Source organism: Pinus tabuliformis, chromosome 2_1 (assembly GCF_031772625.1).
Source record: "Pinus tabuliformis cultivar Carrire ecotype Pingquan chromosome 2_1, CPIR1, whole genome shotgun sequence".
Classification (NCBI taxonomy): Eukaryota; Viridiplantae; Streptophyta; class Pinopsida; order Pinales; family Pinaceae; genus Pinus; species Pinus tabuliformis.
The window spans coordinates 543,073,832-543,093,530 of NC_142299.1; the positions used below are offsets into that span (position 1 = coordinate 543,073,832).

At 41.5% G+C, this 19,699-nt stretch overlaps 1 protein-coding gene across 1 annotated transcript in view; it reads left to right on the forward strand.

Annotated features, from left to right (window-relative positions):
- Positions 1–19,699, forward strand: part of ALG10 (DIE2/ALG10 family) — a 287,661-nt gene that overhangs the window by 199,263 nt on the left and 68,699 nt on the right. The gene's annotated exons all lie outside the window — the stretch shown is intronic.

Consider the following 19,699-nt stretch of genomic DNA (forward strand, 5'->3'; position numbering starts at 1 on the left):
TCTGCCCCTCCTCTTTGACTTCCACAGGTTGAACATTAAACGATCCAACATTGGTCAATACTTGACCCAACACAAGACAATTTCTGCTCCAAATCTGTGGTATCATTGTTTTCCTTAACTGTTTTTGGTTAGGGTACTTTGCATGTTGCAACCACCCTAAAATACCCACAGTCAGTCCCTAAAACAACTGTGGCTTCCCTTCACAAACATACTCTGTCCCTATGTTGGAATTTTGGGCACTAATTGTTGATTTTGGGTAGCATCGGATGTGCTTTAGCTCCAAAATGTTGTGGAGGGGCTAGAATACATGAGATCTGCAAGACATAGAAATCATTTGGTGAAATTCCACTCAGTTTGTGTTTTATTAAAATAATTAATATTTTAATGGGGTTCCTAAGTCTAAACTTACGAAAATAAAAATATTAATAAGTATTAATAAAAATATGGGTGAGAAGCTTCTAAGTGACGAGGATCAAGTCTAATTTAATCTTAGCCATTGATTAGGGACTTAATCTTGGCCGCTAATTCATCAATAGGAAAAGTATAAGAGGAGGCTTGAGGGTCAGTTGGAGACACACCAAGTTGATCAGTCAGTTCGATTTTTTGGGGCATGGTTTGCTGAGAAAATCGAACAAGTGATCTGAGTTGCAGTGAGAGGGGCAGAAGCAGAGATTTGGATCAGAGAGGGAGTTCCGAGTCAAAGAGTACGTAGCAGAGAGGTAGCTTGAACATTAGGGAGGCAACGCAGAGGCCTATGCAGGCTAGGAGGGGCTCACGCAGAGCTGATGCAGACCAGGAGGGTCTCCCGTAGTGGCAGTGTAGAGGATTCGTAAGAAGTCCGAGATTTCGTTGGAGAAGCAAGGCTTTGGGCCAGGAGGGATGAACAACAGTATTCCTTCGACAAATCAATCCAGCAGAAGGGGTGGCACAGTTTTATAAAGGCAAGACGCTGGCCCACGCAGTGATTGCGTAGGGACTTTGCAGTGTTTGCCGGGAGGAGCTAGATCGCTCATTGGATCAACTATGACTTGAGGAACGAGGTAAACCCTCGTATGTATTTCTTGTTGCCGTGATTTCTCTGTAAGGTTAGCCAGTGTGAGAGGCAACCTGTTGTACTCAGATTTTGCTTGCTTAATAATACAAACCCTCTATCTGCTGCACCGGTTTTCCCGCATTGGGTTTTTCTGGGGACATGTTGTCCAAAAATAACGGTGTCCCTTGTGTGTTTGTCTCATCTATTGTTTCAGTTTATGATTTGTATGTCAGTGTAGTCTGCAGTAGTGTTTACATCATTGTTTATCTAATTAAATAACTTGTTGAATGAAATAACAAGTAGGAGATGTTAAACCAGTAACTGCAGTAAGATTTCTGTTTGTAAAGATTCAGAAAATTTTCACACTAATCAGCCCTCAAACAACCCCTCGCCTGCCTTTCTTGAGGCGTTAAGGTCTGCGGCCTGTCACACCAGTCCTCAAGGCTTTGTGGCCTGCCTAAAACAGAGATGCCTTTCCCTCAAGATGTGCCCAAACAGATCTGCGTTCCACCTTGCTTGCTAGACCTGCCTGTGGGAGATAACCAGCCCTTCAACAGTCATGAAGAGGCTTCTAACCAGCCCTTCTTCCTCGCTGAAGTGACCTCTCTCCTGCGGCCCAAACAGAGGAGCTTCTTTACCCTTCTACAAGCTCCTTTCTGTCTTCAATGCTGTCGTATGTTGCACTCATGGATATCCTTTATGCCTCACATAAGGCCTTCTTGTATAGGTCTCCATGGGGCTCCCATGAACAGCCCTAAAAGGGCTGCCAACGTGTCAAACAGTGTACTAACATTAGGCCGACTTGAACAAGCCCACATCTTCACCCACACTTATCTTCAAAAATCATATCTCCGCTTCTACAACTTGGAATTGGACGATTCTTGTTGTGTTAGATTCGTCTCACCGAGAGATATCATCCTCATCCATCACAGGTAGAAATGTGCTCATGGTTTTGGCCCAAACCCTGATGGGTGTAAAACCCCAAGCTCAGGTTCCAAGCCCACAAGCCTACTTGTGGCACTTTGCTCTCCAATCCTTGAACCCTAGGGCTTGGAGTACGTTCCAAGCAACAAAAAAATCAACTAGGAGATTGGTGTCTCTAGTAGGTTGGTGCCTACATATTATTTTGCTGAGTTGGTGCTGAGCTAAGGAGATTGGTGTCTCCAATAGGTTTTTTTGGTTTTTTTCTCACAAGGGTTTCCAAGTTAAATTCTGTATATTGTGATTTGAGTTTACATGCATTTAATATTTTGAAGTTATTAAATGATTGATGAATGGTCATCTAAAATTTTAAAAATAATCTTATATTGATTGACCCCGCTTCTCGGTATAAGCACAAGTTCAACAGAGATGTGCAATAAACTCTTACAATCAAAGGGATGGAGGGTATAGAACTCTTACAACCAGAGATATGGAGAGTATAGAACTCTTACAATTTGGTAGTAGTAGTGATGTAGATGGTATAGAACAGGCCTTTGTAGCCAATGTCAAGGGTAAGGGCAAGTGGGAAAAGAAGAAAGGGAAAGTTAGTGGTGAAGATACAACCAATAAACTAAACAGATCACTTGTCACTACTGTGGCAAGTCAGGCCATATGAAGCAACATTGCAGCGAGAGGTTGGATAATCAAAAAACCAGCTAGGGAGGAGGGCCTCAACAAAACGCTTATGTTGCAAAGCATTCACAGGAGGAGGAGAGATTTCTTTGTATTCCTGCATGGTAATACAAATTCAAGTGCATCACGACGCTTCCCCCATAGGGAGAATTGGTTCACAGAATACATTGTTTGTTCCTATAAGTTATATATTGATCTTTGGAGGTAGGGAATAGTTAATTGTAGTAGAGAAAGGAAAGTGTATATTTCCTTTGCAATGAAAAGACTGATTTTTCTGTGTATTATGTGCCAGGGGTGGAGCTTAACCTACAGAACTAGTTAAATTATAATTTATAAGGTATTGCCCCTTTCTAGATTTCATCTTTAGCAATCAAAAAAGCAAGGAAGCCAAGAAGACTATTGGTTTTAGTGTGTAGGATCATTGACTGCTCAGACTGGTTGACACCTAAGTTACCAGGATTCGGATACGGATTCGGATCCGGATCCGGATTCGGATACGGATCCGCTAGTTTTTTGAAAAGCCAGGATCCGGATACGGCAAGTACAAACAATATAAAATATTTTATAATTTTTAAAAAATAAATTTATATAAAAATAAAATAAAAACATATATTAATTTTTAAATATATAATTTTTATAGAGTACCTATAAAAATAAATATTAGATATATTAGATAAATAGTAGCAGAATTAATATATTATTTATAAATATTAATTAAATTTGTATAAAATAAAAAAATTATAATTTCTGTTTAAAATTTTAAATATAAAACTTCTATATAATATTTTTAAAATAATTATTAATTTCAGATGGAAAAATAATTATTAATTTAATATATTAAAATTAATGTATCATAATATTGAAACATTAATTACTAGATTCTGCGCTGAGATATAATTTGGAAATATGTGCTGACGTCAAACCATATTATAGACAGACGAATGTTGGGCGGGGCGGATCTTCGTGGATCCGGATCCGGATCCGTCTCTGATCCGGGGATATAGACAGACGAATGTTGGGCGGGGCGGATCTTCGTGGATCCGGATCCGGATCCGTCTCTGATCCGGGGATCCGCGGATCCAGCCGCTGGGCCTGAAGGATCCGGTAACATAGGTTGACACTGGACACTCTAAAATTCCCACTTAGGAATTCCTCAAACTTCTAATAAAATTCTGGGTTTATAATTAAAAATTTCAGTGGTCTCTTTCTTCAAACAGTTTGACTGTACACCTCTGTAGGTGAGAAATATTTACAGGTGCCAAAAATATACACAGTGACATGCACATATAGAGAAACCAGCCTATCACCAGGACTGATATTTCATTTTAAATTCAGAAATAAGCATTAGCCATGGTATATATTATCAAAGGGAGGCTGTTCATTGTATAGAGAACAAACCCATCAAATAGCAAACCCAGAAATTGCAAATATGTAACAGCAGTTCACCCTCGAGTCTCAAATAACTTGAATTTTACAGAACATACAGAGAGACAAAACCTGGGATAATTGCATGAATATATTTGTAGTGATGTACGCTGCTACCAGAGGTGCGGCGCTTCAGCTAGTTTATGATTCGCTACAGGACAAGTCCACGTCCCTTTATCAAGAATCCCCTTGACTGATATCATGCCAGCAGTAAGTCACACTTCCCACAGTCAACAAATAGACTCAGATACTTGACCCAGTGAAAAGAATATACAGCCACACACTTAGCCTCTATAATGGCATCCAAACTGAGACAAATTCATTCTGCTATGGCAGAAATTAACCCAGAATACCAACTGAGACAAATTCATTCTTCAAACAGTTTGACTTTACACCTCTGTAGGTGAGAAATATCTACAGGTGCCAAAAATATACACAGTGACATGCACATATAGAGAAACCAGGCTATCACCAGGACTGATATTTCATTTTAAATTCAGAAATAAGCATTGGCCATGGTATATATTATCAAAGGGAGGCTGTTCATTGTATAGAGAACAAACCCATCAAATAGCAAACCCAGAAATTGCAAATATGTAACAGCAGTTCACCCTCGAGTCTCAAATAACTTGAATTTTACAGAACATACAGAGAGACAAAACCTGGGATAATTGCATGAGTATATTTGTAGTGATGTACGCTGCTACCAGAGGTGCGGCGCTTCAGCTAGTTTATGATTCGCTACAGGACAAGTCCACGTCCCTTTATCAAGAATCCCTTTGACTGATATCATGCCAGCAGTAAGTCACACTTCCCACAGTCAACAAATAGACTCAGATACTTGACCCAGTGAAAAGAATATACAGCCACACACTTAGCCTCTATAATGGCATCCAAACTGAGACAAATTCATTCTGCTATGGCAGAAATTAACCCAGAATACCAACAGACCAACCAGCAGCAATATATTAGGTAATTCGTCCCCTTTCTCTTCAGAAAACTTGTGCTTGCTATGGCTGCTGCTCAATAATAAAATTGAAATAACTCAGTGCACTGAGAGGGTAAAAATCATGCCACTGGTGTATAGAAACCAATGTTACCAGACTCGGAATCGGCAATAAATCGGCGAGGCAAAAGAGCAAAGAGTTTTAATCAGATCGGGAAAAAATCGGGAAAAAATCGTTGAATTCATTAAATAAAAATATACACATATATTGAATTAAAAAAACCATTTTTCACTAATATTGGGTAAAGGCATCTCCAAAAAATGCATAATATCAATAGATGTCCAAAATATCATGAATAAATAAGTATCTCATATATGTTATGAGTCCAAACATGATCCAAAGCACCGAGTCTTGAGTCCTTAGAAGCATATGCTTCTAAAAGTTTACAAAAAACTGCATACTAATCAGAAAAAAATCAGCAACTAAGAGTCTAAGACTCTTAAGAGTGAGAACTAGAAGCGATTCCTTCCACTCCTTCGCTTGCTTGACTCTCAAAGTTCTCCAAGTCATGAAGGCTTAAAAGAGGAGGCTCATCTAATTGAACCCAGTCTACCGCATTTGTAGCTTGCAAATCTATCTCTTCAAGGTCGATTGGTGAATGATCCATACCTGTCATTATCATGAGACATTGAAATGTGAATTAAAGTTTCACTTTGAAGTTTGAAGTTTGAACTTTAAAGTACCTTGGAAGTGGGTCCCTTGTCTCACAAACAAGGAGTCTCATACACCAATGACTTGGCCCTCACCGTAAAATTGGATAATAATAATAATAATAATAATTAGTAGGTGCAAAATGTTAAACTTTTCATGAATTTATACTTAGTAAATATGTATATTTATTAATTGGAATAAGTTATATATTTGGCATTTGGTGAATATTGGTTATTTTACGTATTTAAATTTTTTAAATTAATGAAAATTTTAAATTAAAATTAATAAAATAATTATTAATTTAAAATTATATAGTTACATTATGTTTATAAAAGGAAAAACATATGATAACTGTTAAAAAAATCTTTTATATATATATATATATATATATATATATCTTAAAGCTTAAAACTTTTAAATAGATTCTTAAAATTTAAAACAAATTTAATTTAAAAGTTTTATGAATTTATTTTCTTAAAAATTCTCCATTTATGTTTTTTTATAAAAAAATTATATTTTATAAATTTATAATAAATTATTATTATTTAAATTAATAATATATTAAATAAATATTGTTTTTAATTAATGATATTAAAAAATTATATTATTAATATAGTTATATAGATTAAATGGTTGATAAAATTTTATAACCATGAAAATATTTATGTGCCATTTAATTTATATAATACTTTTAATTTATAATTCATATAATACTCATAAGTTTTAAAACTAAAAAACCATAACAATTATAAACGATTATTAAATATTTTTAATTATTATATTTGGACTATCTATACAAGTTTATTTTTTAATTGCATTGTTTCGGTCCGTTACACTTGTTGCCTCATCGTTTTCAATAAAAGGAATTGCCTATACCCAAAAAACCCAAAAAGGAATTGCCTATACCCATCGTTGGTGCAGACCTGCGGCTGTCCTAGAGTGGTAGATCTGAAGTTCGGCCTGACTTTGAAATTTTTTATTAAAATGTCCACAAACTAACCCAGAAGCAAATGAATTCGGCCAGCCTTTCTGTTCTACAGTTCGATCTTGCAAGGAAAAATTTTACCCATACAAACATTGCAGAAATTTCCTCAAAGCCTGCGGCTGCCCTTTTGGAAAATCTCGTCCCTACTTGAGAAGAGAGATACCTAAACCCAAAAATGACTCGGAAAAAAACGCAGAGTTCTCTTGCTATCCCGATTTGACTCGGGAAGATTTGGTTCGGATCGTTTCGTGGACGAGCAGAGTGGGAATCGCGATTAATCGGAAAAATCGCCGATTCCTGTTTCACTGATAGAAACTCGTTACCACAACTTCCTTGAAAATCCAGTCATGTGAGGCTCTCCGCTTTTACTCTGTGGGACATATGTAGGCTGGTCCCCACAATAAAATATGCAGGCTCCTTCAGATAATTCGTGGGCCCCAGGAAGCTGGAGAAATTATTGCTCCTGTACACAATCTCTCTCCATTGGCTCATATTTATTTCTGGTGCTCCATTCTCCATGAAAATCTCCAGCCTGTGAAAAGAAATGGAAAATACTGTATAAAGATATAAAAACGATTGATAAAGCTTGACTACCTCAACATTTCTCAGAAATCTCGTTCTCCATTGAAGCTCAATGGTGAAATCTGAATGACTTCACTCTCATATCCAGACTAGGGGGTCTCGTTGCAACACCGAAGTCTGCTATGCAGCTAGGGCTCCAAATCCCTCAACTTCCTCTTCCCACTCTCTCCAAGAACTCTCTCTTCAAACACACACCATGCACGAATGAATTAGAGTCTCCTCAATTCCCTTTTTTAATGAGTGTGGTTGTTGCTGCTCTGACTGTATGTTATCTGTAATAAGGCACTCTACTGCCCACTTGATATCACCGCGTTTCAATACAACCTCCATGTGGTTGGACGACACGAGCTTCGACGGGTATTTATGCATGGCTCTCAAGACTACCCTCCTGCCATCTACTGGATCATTGAACTCCATTTCCATGTTCCACTGATTTGTGGTGTACTTTCCTATGTAATAAAGCCATTGACACCCCAACACCACATTAGCATCTGACACATCCACTACAAAGAATTCATTTGTCACTATATAGTTTCCCATGGTGAGTTGTAGCTTGGGGATGTACCTGTTGCAGTCCATCTGATGTTTCCCGGGTATGATGACTGTAAAACCATCGAATTTTGCTGTAGGAATTGCCCTTTGTTCCACCAACTCTGCATCTATGAAGTTGTGAGAAGCCCCACCATCAACCAGTATTGTCACCTTGTGCCCGGCTATAACCCCTCTAACTCTGAAGGTATGGTATCTAGGGAATCCTGACATAGAGGCAAGAATAGGAGCTTGGCCCTCTGCATGCGAGGACTCACCTCCAACGGTTTGGTGCCCCTGTATTTGTCCTTGTGCTGGTCCTTGTACTGGTCCATGTGCTTGCTCCTCATCACTGTCATCATTGTCACTCTCTGAGCACACCTCAATGTAGTGGGCCTTGCCCGCTTTGTCTTTGCCCACACACTTGTGCCCTAGTGCCCAAGGTTCTTGACAGCTGAAACAAAGTTTCTTCTTCCTCAACTCTTTTCGGGTCTCCTCATCCAAATTTGGTTTCCCGATCCACTCCTTTTGAAAGGGCTTGACCTCATTACCCTTAGGAGTGAATTTATTTTTGGAAGCTGCATCTTGTAAGTCCCTGGTTTTATTGATTGCTGCATGAAGTGTGGTGGGTTCAAAACTCTTGACCCATCCACGTAGAGGTTCTGCCAACCCCTCTACAAATAGCATCACCAATTTGGCCTCTGAAATATCTGTGACCATGACCACCAGTCTCTGAAACTCTGCAATATAAGCCTCTAGACTACCCGTCTGCTTGAGTTGTGCCAACTCTCTAAAATGTATCTCTGGATCCTTCCTGTCAAAGCGCTCAATAAGCCTCTGAGTGAACTTTGTGTATGAGATGATGTTGTTATGTCCCAACATCACCAATCCATGATACCATCACTCATGGGTTTCACCATCCAAGTGCAGAGTGGCGAATTTGATATACTCCTCCTCTGTCATATGATGCAACTGAAAATAAGTGTCCAATTTTTGCACCCATGATCTTGCTGAGTATTTGGATGACCTATCAAAATAGGGGATGGTCACCTTCCCCTATGGTTTCTGCAACTCATGATTCAAACTTGGGAACCTCTGAGATGGTTTGGGTCTGCTCTTTAGCTGAAGGTGGCAGAAATCAATGAAGCTCATAGCAGCACGGAAATCCTGTCCTAGCGGTTGGTATTGTTCCATGTAATTTGCATAAGGGATTCCAAAATCAATTTGTTAAGTCTTCTGTAGCCTGCTGCACAAACTGAGGCATATTGGGTCTGGCCATTTTGCTATCAGTGCGGGATGGATTCTATACATAAGTCCGGGCTTGACTGCTTTCAGCACTGTTGGACCCTTCCCCATTTAATGGCTCTTTTCTAGTGGAAGCCCTTGTGTGTGTCATCCCCTTCATTACCTCCACCATCTCTTTTTGGCCCTGAGTAAGCTATTAAAAGCTTGTTCCTCCTTATCCCCCATATCTTGTCTTTCAAACTCAGGTGTTTTCTCTAACCCCTTACCACTTTCTGGTGTCTCTTCACTCTTTGTATCAGGGATATCTTCCTCTGAAAGGGGAGTTGGTTCTCTGTCAGTATGCTTCCACCTATATGTTATCTCTGTGTATGGATTTTCCTCTGTCATGATTTTTTTTCAAACTTCTAATAAAATTCTAGGTTTATAATTAAAAATTTCAGTGGTCTATTTCTTCAAACAATTTGATTGTACACCTCTATAGCTGAGAAATATTTATAGGTGCCAAAAATATACGCAGTGACATGCACATATAGAGAAACCAGCCTATCACCAGGACTAATATTTCATTTTAAATTCAGAAATAAGCATTAGCCATGGTATATATTATCGAAGGGAGGTTGTTCATTGTATAGAGAACAAACCCATCAAATAGCAAACCCAAAAATTGCAAATATGTAACAGCAGTTCACCCTTGAGTCTCTAATAACTTGAATTTTGTTGATTTTTATTGTACCTTGGACAAGTGGTTTTCCATGGGTTAGTCTCTACCTAGGGAAAAGTGTCCAAAATAATTATTTTCCTAAGTGTGAATTTATAAAGTGAAAGTGACTTTATAAGTGATAAAGTCAATGTTAAATTATAAAGTGAAAAGTGACTTTAGACATAAAGTACAATGTGGGTACTTTATTTAATGGGTGAGTTAAAAAATAGAAAGTGAGAATTGAATGCACATTTATTCTCATCGCTTGATTTAAATGAATCTGAGCCATTAGATCTTAGGGTTGCCCAAAAGTCATTTAGGGAAACAAAAGGGGGAAAAGAAATGAGAGACTGCATTCACTCTTTATGAGCAGATTGGAGAAAGGAGGCTGAGAGCTGGAGAAAAGTTCTGAAGGAGAAATTTGTTGCAGCAAGTCGAAAGACTGATTTCTGGGCATGGAAATCAAGGCATAGAAGACAATAGAAGTTACAATATGAACAACATTGAATGCTGTGAGTTGCACGCTGTTCGAGAGAAGTTTTTGATTTTTTCTTTTCAAAAAAAAATCCGTACAATTTGTACAGTTGTATTTGTATAGTACATATTTTCAGCTTCAAGTGGGCACAAAAATTGAGGAAAAGTGGGCACTGTTTTCAAGGAGTTTTGGGCTGAAGAGATAAGTTGTATTTTGTTGTTTTGTTTTGTTTGCAAATGTGTTTTTCCTGAACTTGAAAGATAAATAAATTTGAAGTGCTCTCTAACAGGTTTTACCGGAGAAGATTGAAGGGGTTTTTCCTGAGTCTAAGTTAACCAAAAATCTGTGTATTTTTATGTGTATTGTTGGTCTGGTTATGTCCATATCTATTTTCAGCATGTGTTGACAGTCCCATGTGTTCTAATCTGAAAATTTCATTTCCAGAATTCTATATGTTCAATGTATGTTTATGGGAAAGGGCATATAACTGAATCAGAGTGATAAGGTGAAATTAAAACCGGGTTGGGATTGTAGAAAACTTTTTTTTAGTCATCAAATTTCAAGATGGTATCAGAGCTACAGGCTGAAAATTGCAGTTTGAAGAACAGACAATAGTTTGGGACAACAAACAGTGGTTTGGACAACAAACTGAATTTTTGGACAACAAACTCAATTTGGACATCAAACTGATATTTTGGGACAGCAAGGTGAAATTTCACACATATTGAACTTTTGGGACAACAAGGCATGCTGGAAAGTTCATTTCTCAATTTTCTTTGTTTTGTAAATTTTGGATAGCTGTCATGGCCATGTTCTTAAGGATAGAGGACAGACTGGATGTGACATCCAACTATGCCGTTTGGAAGGATAGAATTCAGATAGTGTTTGAGGAGACAACAATTTGGGACATAGTGTTTAAGTTTATAATTTTACTTAGTTTAGAAATCCTTCATGCACTTTTTCTGATTTATTGCTACCTACTTGTTATTTTTCCTTTAACAAGTTATTTACAAAGTAAATACTGAAAATAAACACCAGTGCATGCTCAACATATTACAGATCAACGACTAAAAGAATCAAGAATAAACACACCACATGACACCATTATTTTTGGACCAATGTCCTTGGAAAAACCCAATGCGGGAAAACCGGTGCAACTATCTGAGGGTTTTCTTATTAAGCAATATCAGAGTACAATCTGGGTGCCGAAACTGGCCTACCCAACAGAGAATTTCCTTAGCAGCTATACCTCACAGTTTGAGAGAAATCTCCTGGTTGAAACCCTGGAAAATCTTTCCGGCAGCACTTCAGCACAAAAATGCTCTTGCAACCCCAGTGTCTGCCCAATCTGGACTGCGTCAGCCACTCTGTCTCACACTGGCCCTGCGTTAGCCTCTCTTGGCCTGTGTCAGCCCCAGGAGGCCCTGTGTCAGCTTTCTGGGCCTCTGCATCAGACACACAGGCTCTCTGGTGCTCTGTGCAACACTTGGCTGCCTCTACGTGGCCCTGTGTGAGCCCTTGCTGACTCTGTGTCACTCTCCTTGGCTGTTGCGCAGCTTTCCCGACACAATCTCCACCTTCTCTGTTTCTCTGTACTCAATGCCCCTCAGGTGCTCTCTCGATCACTGATTCTATCTCTCTTAGCAAACCTCGCTCTAGAGAATAGAATGACTGATCATCCAGTGTGTTCTCCAAGTGACTCTCAAGCCTCCTCTTATACTTTTCCTGTTGACATATCAACGGTCGAGATTAAGTCCCTTATCAACAGTTAAGATTAGATTTGGCTTGATCCATGTCTTTTGGACCATTTTAACACAGATTTATATTAATACACATTAATATTTTATTTTCCCTAAGTTTAGACTTAGGGACTCCATTAAGAATATTAATTATTTTAATATCTCCTGATCTGTTTAGAATCTGCCCAAACCCTTTCTGGGTATTGGAGATCTCATGTGCCCCAACCTCTCCACGAAATTTTGTGGCTAGAGCACATCCGATGCTACCCCAAATTAACACTCCCTATTAGCGAGCACTGTGCTCTAACAATACTCCTCACTGAGTATTACTCTGATCATCCGACATTGGTACCTGTGCTGATGCTAGGCCTTCCTGCCCAACATCCTCTGCACTGTTGCCTCCTGTACAGCTGCCCATGGTTTTGTCACTACCACTGTTGCATCTGTACGACAACTCCCTCTGCATCCGTGCTGTTGCTGGTCCTTTATCCCAGCACTGCATCTGCATTGCACCTCCTCTCATCATGTTGCATCACGGTGCACTGCAACTGAGTTACTGAGAAGTAAGTAACTGATCTCCCAACTGACCTCCCTGTTGGGCTAGAAACACCCACTAATGCTGAAGCTCCCTCTGCCACTGACAAGTGTTCCCTCTCTTTGACCTCTGTGCTACTGCAACACTCCCTGCATCTCGCATTGTTGCACACCTTGTTGTCCCTTCTGGCACTGGTGCAACACTCTTGTGCCTCTCGCATTGCTGCAGCCTACTAGCTCTGCGCTGTCTCGAGACTCCTGCACTGTAGCTCCCTTCGCTGCTCCATCTGCATCCGGCTCTACCCACTTAGCCAGTCCTACTACTCCTTGTCAGGGATCCCGTAGCAAGGTCTAATCCAAGAGGCTGGGTACCTCAAGGATCCTGCCCCTCATTGCCTATATTCCTCTTGATTACAACTCGATATCTCCCCACTTTCTCTCAAGTGGCGCGTGTGCACTCATGGCACAGTCATTGTCTGTCAAAACTTCCTTCTCTGCTCGTGTTGGCGCTGCCTTAGTCTTGGAAGACTCTTCCTTGTTCCTCTTTCTTGGACACTGGGTTGCATAATGACCCAACTCCCCACAGTGGAAGCACTTGATCTTGGAGAGATCTTTCTTCTTCCACTTCTCCTGCTTTCCCTCAGATGCTAGGGCTACATCTTCCTCCTCCTGCTTGACTTTGATCCCCTTGCTGCTGCTACCCGTCTTTGACTGCCGTTTGATCTCTTCCTGGCGAAGAGCTGCCCAAATCTCGTCCCATGGTGGGTCCCTCTGCCCAATATACTCTAGACAAATACTTCCCATTCTTCTGAGACAACATTCAGGATTGTCCTCACCATCAGCTCCTGATTCGATGTCGCCTATGTAGCAGTCCACTGATCTCGGATCTCATTCAGTCCTCCGAGGAAGGTGTCAATCTGTTCTCCCTTCTTCATCTGATATGACCTCAATTGGTTCTCAAGTAACATTCTTCTCTGTACAGAAGTATGCTGGTACAATTTCTTGAGGGCCTCCCACATCTCATATGCCATTTCCTTCTCAGCAGTGTGTGAAACTAGATGGTCCTTGACCCCATCAAGGATGATGCACTTGGCCCTCGCCATTGCCTCCTCGTACTTGTCGTTATCATTGGGGTTGACTGGCATAGTTATAACCTTCAAGGCGAAGTTCTTAACACGATTCCTGTTAAATACTGATAAGATTCTGACCTTCTAGACTGCGAAGTTCGATGCTCCGTCCAGTCTATCTTGGTCTCTTACCTCGTGTAGTGCCATGATGCTCCTCTACTTCCTTCTTGGAAGTTCTCTGTTTGACTCCTCTGAGTCTCTTACTTCCCGTTTGGAAGTTCTCTTCTGGACTCCCTCTGAGTCTTGATTTCCCTCTTGGAAATCCTTCTACCGCTTGTCGAGATGCCCCCTACTCTTATCGTCTTGTGCAACTACACTGCTGATTCGGGTTCCTCAGCTAGAAACCCTTGGTAACAACTCCTCTGGCCCTGCTCTGTCAGGTATTGTTTTGACTACAGTACCTCACCAACTCCACTCTGCAATATTCCTGTAGCCTTCTAGTCCCCAACAACTGCCTCTCTGTGAATTGCATCAGCCCCTCTTTGCCTCACGCTGGCTCTGCGTCACCCTGATGGGTCTGCGTCAGCCCTCTGGCCCTCTGCGTCAACAATGCTGGCCTCTTTGAGGTTCTGCGCAATTCCTGACTTCTTCTGCGTGGCTTTGGTTGGCTCTGCATCACACTTCCTTGGCTTCTGCGCTGCTAGAAACAACTTCTGTCACCTTGGGACAACTGTTTTCTGCTGCTATTGCTCTGCTCGGCTGATGTCTTTTAATCCTCCCGTGATCTGCAATCACGCTTCGATACCATGTTGAAGTTTCTAATTTTACTTAGTTTAGAAACCCGTCATGCACTTTTTCTTATTTATTCCTACCTACTTGTTATTTTTCCTTTAACAAGTTATTTACAAAGTAAATACTGAAAACAAACACCAGTGCATGCTCAACATATTACAGATCAACAACTAAAAGAAACAAGAACAAACACACCACATGACACTATTATTTTTGGACCAATGTCCCTAGAAAAACCCAATGCGGGAAAGCCAGTGCAGCTATCTGAGGGTTTTCTTATTAAGCAATATCAGAGTACAACATGGGTGCCGAAACTGGCCTACCCAATAGAGAATTTCCTTAGCAACTATACCTCACAGTTTGAGAGAAATCTCCTGGCTGAAACCCCGGAAAATCCTTTTGGCAGCTCTTCAGCACAAAACTGCTCCTACAACCCCAACGTCTGCCCAATCTGGACTGCGTCAGCCCCTCTCTGTCTCACGCTAGTCCTGTGTCAGCCTTTCTTGGCCTGCATTAGCCCCAGGAGGCCCTGCATCAGCTTTCTGGGCCTCTGCGTCAGACACGTAGGCCCCTTTGGTGCTCTGCGTAGCACTTGGCTGCATCTGCGTGGCCTTGCGTGAACCCTTGCTGGCTCTGCGTCACTCTCCTTGGCTGCTGCGCTGCTCTCCCGGCACAATCTCTGCCTTCTCTGTTTCTCTGTACTCAATGCCCCTCAACTGCTCTCCCGATCACTGATTCTATCTCTCTTAGCAAACCCTGCTCTAGAGAATAGAATGATTGATCATCTGATGTGTTCTCCAAGTGACCCTCAAGCCTCCTCTTATACTTTTCTTGTTGACATATCAATGACCTAGATTAAATCTCTAATCAACGGCTAAGATTAGATCTGGCTTGATCCATGTCTTTTGGACCATTCTAACACAGATTCATATTAATACACATTAATATTTTATTTTTCCTAAGTTTAGACTTAGGGATTCTATTAAAAATATTAATTATTTTAATATTTCCTGATTTGTTTAGAACCTGCCCAAACCTTTTCTGGGTATTGGAGATTTCATGTCCCCCAACCTCTCTACCAAATTTCGTGGCTAGAGCATATCCAATGCTACCCCAAATCAACACATAGTGTGGCAAGTGGTTGTACCTCCTACTGCTACAGATGAACTCGCTGAATTCACAAAAAATAATGCAAAGACAAAAAGGATTTTGATGGACAGTCTGAAGGATCATGTGGTTCCTCAGGTGAGAGGAAAGACATATTCATATTGGATGTGGACAACTCTAACCACTCTCTATCAGAGTACCAATGAGAGCAAGAAGATGGTACTCAAAGAACAATTGAAGAACATTAGGATGACAAAGGCTGAAAGTGTAGTTCATTATCTTGGTAGGGTCAAACAAGTACGTGATGATTTGACTGCTATTGGTGAGGCAGTTGCACCCATAGAGTTAGTTAAGAGAGCTGTAGTGGGACTTCCTAAGTCTTTGGAGGTCTTTGAAGATGTTGTTACCTCTAGGGAGAATCTTCCCAATTGGGGCAGATTCTGGGATGATTGTGTGTAGTATGAGATATGGAAAACTGGCACTGGTGGGGTGAAGATAGTAGATGAGGAGGATGTAGCCTTGACAGCTAGTGGGAAGAACAAAGGGAAGGCCAAGAAAGGGGCCTCATCAAATGGGGCTAAGGGAAAGGAGAAGAAGAAGAAGAAAGATACAGATATATCCAAAGTCAAATGTTGGGCATGTCAGAAGATGGGACACTATGCTGCTACATGTCCTAAGAGGAAGAACAAGGGGAAGAAGGGTATTTTAGCTTCAGCAGAGGTGGAGCAGTTTGCTTCGCAGTTTGACTAGGACTTTGCATTTATTACTTCTACATCTAGTAGGAGTACATCATCCGATGTGTGGTACATAGACAACCGGGCTTCCCACCATATGATAGGTGCACGGGAGTTCCTTTAATAGCTTGTAGAGAGGGCACTTGATATTGAGATTGTACTAGGAGATGACCACACTGTGAGAGCTATTAGTGTGGGGACTGTGCCCTTTGAGAGGGAGTCTTTGCCTCCTTTGAAGGTCATGGATGTTTTGTATGTTCCGGGGATGAAGAAGAACTTGATTTCAGTGTTTGCTATGGAAGAGAAGGGGTTTGATGTCACTTTCTTAGGAGGGCAGGTATTGATGCATCCCAGTGGAGCTTACATCACTTCAGCCAAAGTGATTGGAGTTCACTTTGGGAAACTATACAGGTTCAATTTTCAGTCGACAGGAGCATTGGTGGGTAGCACATCTGGTAGTACTCACACTAGTACCACTAGTAGTAGAGACTTGTGCAAGTTATGGCACCAGAGAATGGCGCATATGCATCATGGAGCTTTGAGAGTACTAAGGGAGATCACTACTGGAGTTTCTGATTGCAGTGTCGAGCATTATGAGGTCTGCAGAGGGTGTGCTTTGGGCAAGTACACCAAGTTCCCTCCCAACAAGCGACAACAGATCCACATTTATACTAGACTTGATTCATACTGATGTTAGTGGCCGTATGTCTCATGTGTCTTTGGGTGGTTATGAGTATTATGTTATATTCATTGATGACTAATCTAGGAGGACTTGGATATATTTCCTGAAGACCAAGGGTGAGGCCTTCAGTCGCTTTAAAGATTTCAAAGGTCTTGTGGAAAAGCAGGCAGGTAGAAAGATTCGGGTCTTGAGGTCAGAAAATGGTGGCGAGTACACCAATGGTGGGTTTTCTGACTTCTGTGCATAGGAGGGCAGTAGGAGAGAGTTCATGGTTCCTTACAACCCCCAACGAAATGGGGTGTCTGAAAGGAAGAACAGAGCTATTGTTGGGGATGCTAGAGCGATGATTCATGATCAGGGGTTGCCTTTGTTTTTGTGGGCTGAGGCCTGCAATATTGCTATTTATCTTCAGAACAGGAGTCCTCACAAAGTATTGGGGAATATGAGTCGGAAGGAGGCTTTCACTGGAGAGAAGCCTCATGTGGCACATCTTCGTATCTTTGGATGTCTCACATATTCTTATATCCCCAAGGAGCAGAGGACGAAGTTGGAACCCATGGCATAAAAGGGTATCTTTATGGGTTACAACGAGACTTTGAAGGCCTATTGGATCTTCATTCCTTCTAAACGTAGAGTGGTGATTAGGACGGATGTGAAGTTTGAGGAGGAGAGGGCCTATCGGAGATTGCGAGAGTATGATGAGTCACAAAATTCTCCTCAGCAGGGAGGTCAGGGACAAGTAGCAGGACCTCAGGTTTCTGGATCGACTGATACAGGAGGTACTTCAGTGTTAGTGACATCTGGCGCACCAGTGGCGAGTTCACCGAGCACTTATTTAGGGAGTCCACTGGTACAGAGTTGACATGGCACTTCAGCTGACACAGGCACGGGTGCTAGTACAGGTTATTCAAGGACAGGTGCTGGTACAGGCACACCAGGGTCAGTTGGGAAACCTTTAGTTTCACCAGACTGGGGGGCAGAGGAAGAGGTTCCCTATGGGGAAGCATCTTCAGGGAAGAGGAGGCCCAAGTGGCTTCAAGATGCCTTGAAGGAAGCAGAGTCCGTTGATCCTCCGAAGAGGGTGAACAGGGAGAGCGTGCCACCTGAGCGGTTTTGTAGTTATGTAACCAAGGCTAATAGCATTGTTGACTCTGAGCCTACTAGCTATGAGGAGGCTGCTAGCCAGGAGGTATGAAGAGAGGCTATGGTGGAGGAGTATGCCTCTATCATTAAGAATAATGTCTGGGAAGTGGTTCCTAGGCCTGAGGGCAAGTCAGTTGTGACTTCCAGGTGGCTCTACAAGATCAAGCATGCTGCGGATGGCAACATTGAGAAGTTCAAGGTGAGGTTTGTGGTTAGAGGGTTCTCACAAATAGAGGGAGTTGACTATGATGAGACCTTCGCTCCCGTAGCTCAGTACACTTCTATCCGGTCCCTTATTTCTATTGCTGCAGAAATGGGTTGGCAGATCCATCAGATGGATGTGAAGACCACATTTCTGAACAAAGTTATAGAGGAGGAGGTGTATGTTGAGTAGCCACAGGGCTTTGAGGTACTTAGGCGAGAGAGCCATGTATGTTAGTTGAGGCAAGCACTCTACAGAATTAAGTAAGCTCCGAGAGCTTGGTATTCGAGGATTGATACTTACTTGCAGCAAATGGGTTTCACGAAGAGTGATGCAGATCCGAACCTATACTACATTGTTGTAGGGGATGATCCGCTCATTCTTGTGTTGTATGTTGATGACTTGTTCATTACTGGGGCAGAGAGATTGATTAGTGGTTGCAAGGAGGATCTTGCTATGGAGTTCGAGATGAAGGACATTGGGCTGATGCATTACTTTTTGGGGCTTGAGGTGTGGCAGGAGGAGGGGCATATCTTTCTGGGGCAGGGCCAGTATGCTTTGGATGTGTTGAGCAGATTTCACATGGCAGACTATATACCCATGTCTACACCTATGATCACCAACTGGAAGAAGCTTCATGCTTCAGATTCTAGTTTGGTGGATCCCACATTGTATAGGCAGCTTATTGGGTCCTTGATGTATCTGGTCAACACTAGGCCAGATATATGCTTTGCAGTGAACACACTTAGCCAGTTCATGGTTGAGCCCAAGAAGGTGCACTGGGTAGTTGCAAAGCACATTCTTTGCTATGTGCAGGGGACTGTTGATTATGGTTTGGACTATAGGCGGGGAGATGGAGTGAGGTTGGTAGGTTACACAGATTCAGATTGGGCAGGTTGTGCTTCTAACAGGAAAAACACTTCAGGGTGTTGCTTCGGATTGGGTTCGGCAGTTGTGTCGTGGTTCAGTTGAAAGCAAAAGTCAGTTGCTTTGAGCTCTTCTGAGGTTGAGTATATGGATGCTAGTCAGGCTAGTTGTGAGGCCATTTGGCTTCGCAAGATGTTGTATGGCCTACTTGATCAGGAGTTCAGACCGACAGTTATTCACTGTGATAATCAAAGTTGCATTAAACTCACAAAGAATTTAGTGTTTCATGACAAGTCAAAACACATTGACATAAGATATCATTTCATCAGGGACTATCTTCAGAAGGGGGCAGTGAAGCTGGAGTATATATCAATAGATGAGCAGGTGGCCGATGTTCTCATGAAGTCCTTACCAAGAGGCAAGCATGTCCATTTCAGGGACAAAATGGGTGTGGTGAGAAACACTTTCCTTTGTAAGACGGAGTGTTGATTTTTAATGTACCTTGGACAAGTGGTTTCCCATGGGTTACTCTCTACCTAGGGAAAAGTGTCCAAAATAATTCTTTTCCCAAGTGTGACTTTATAAAG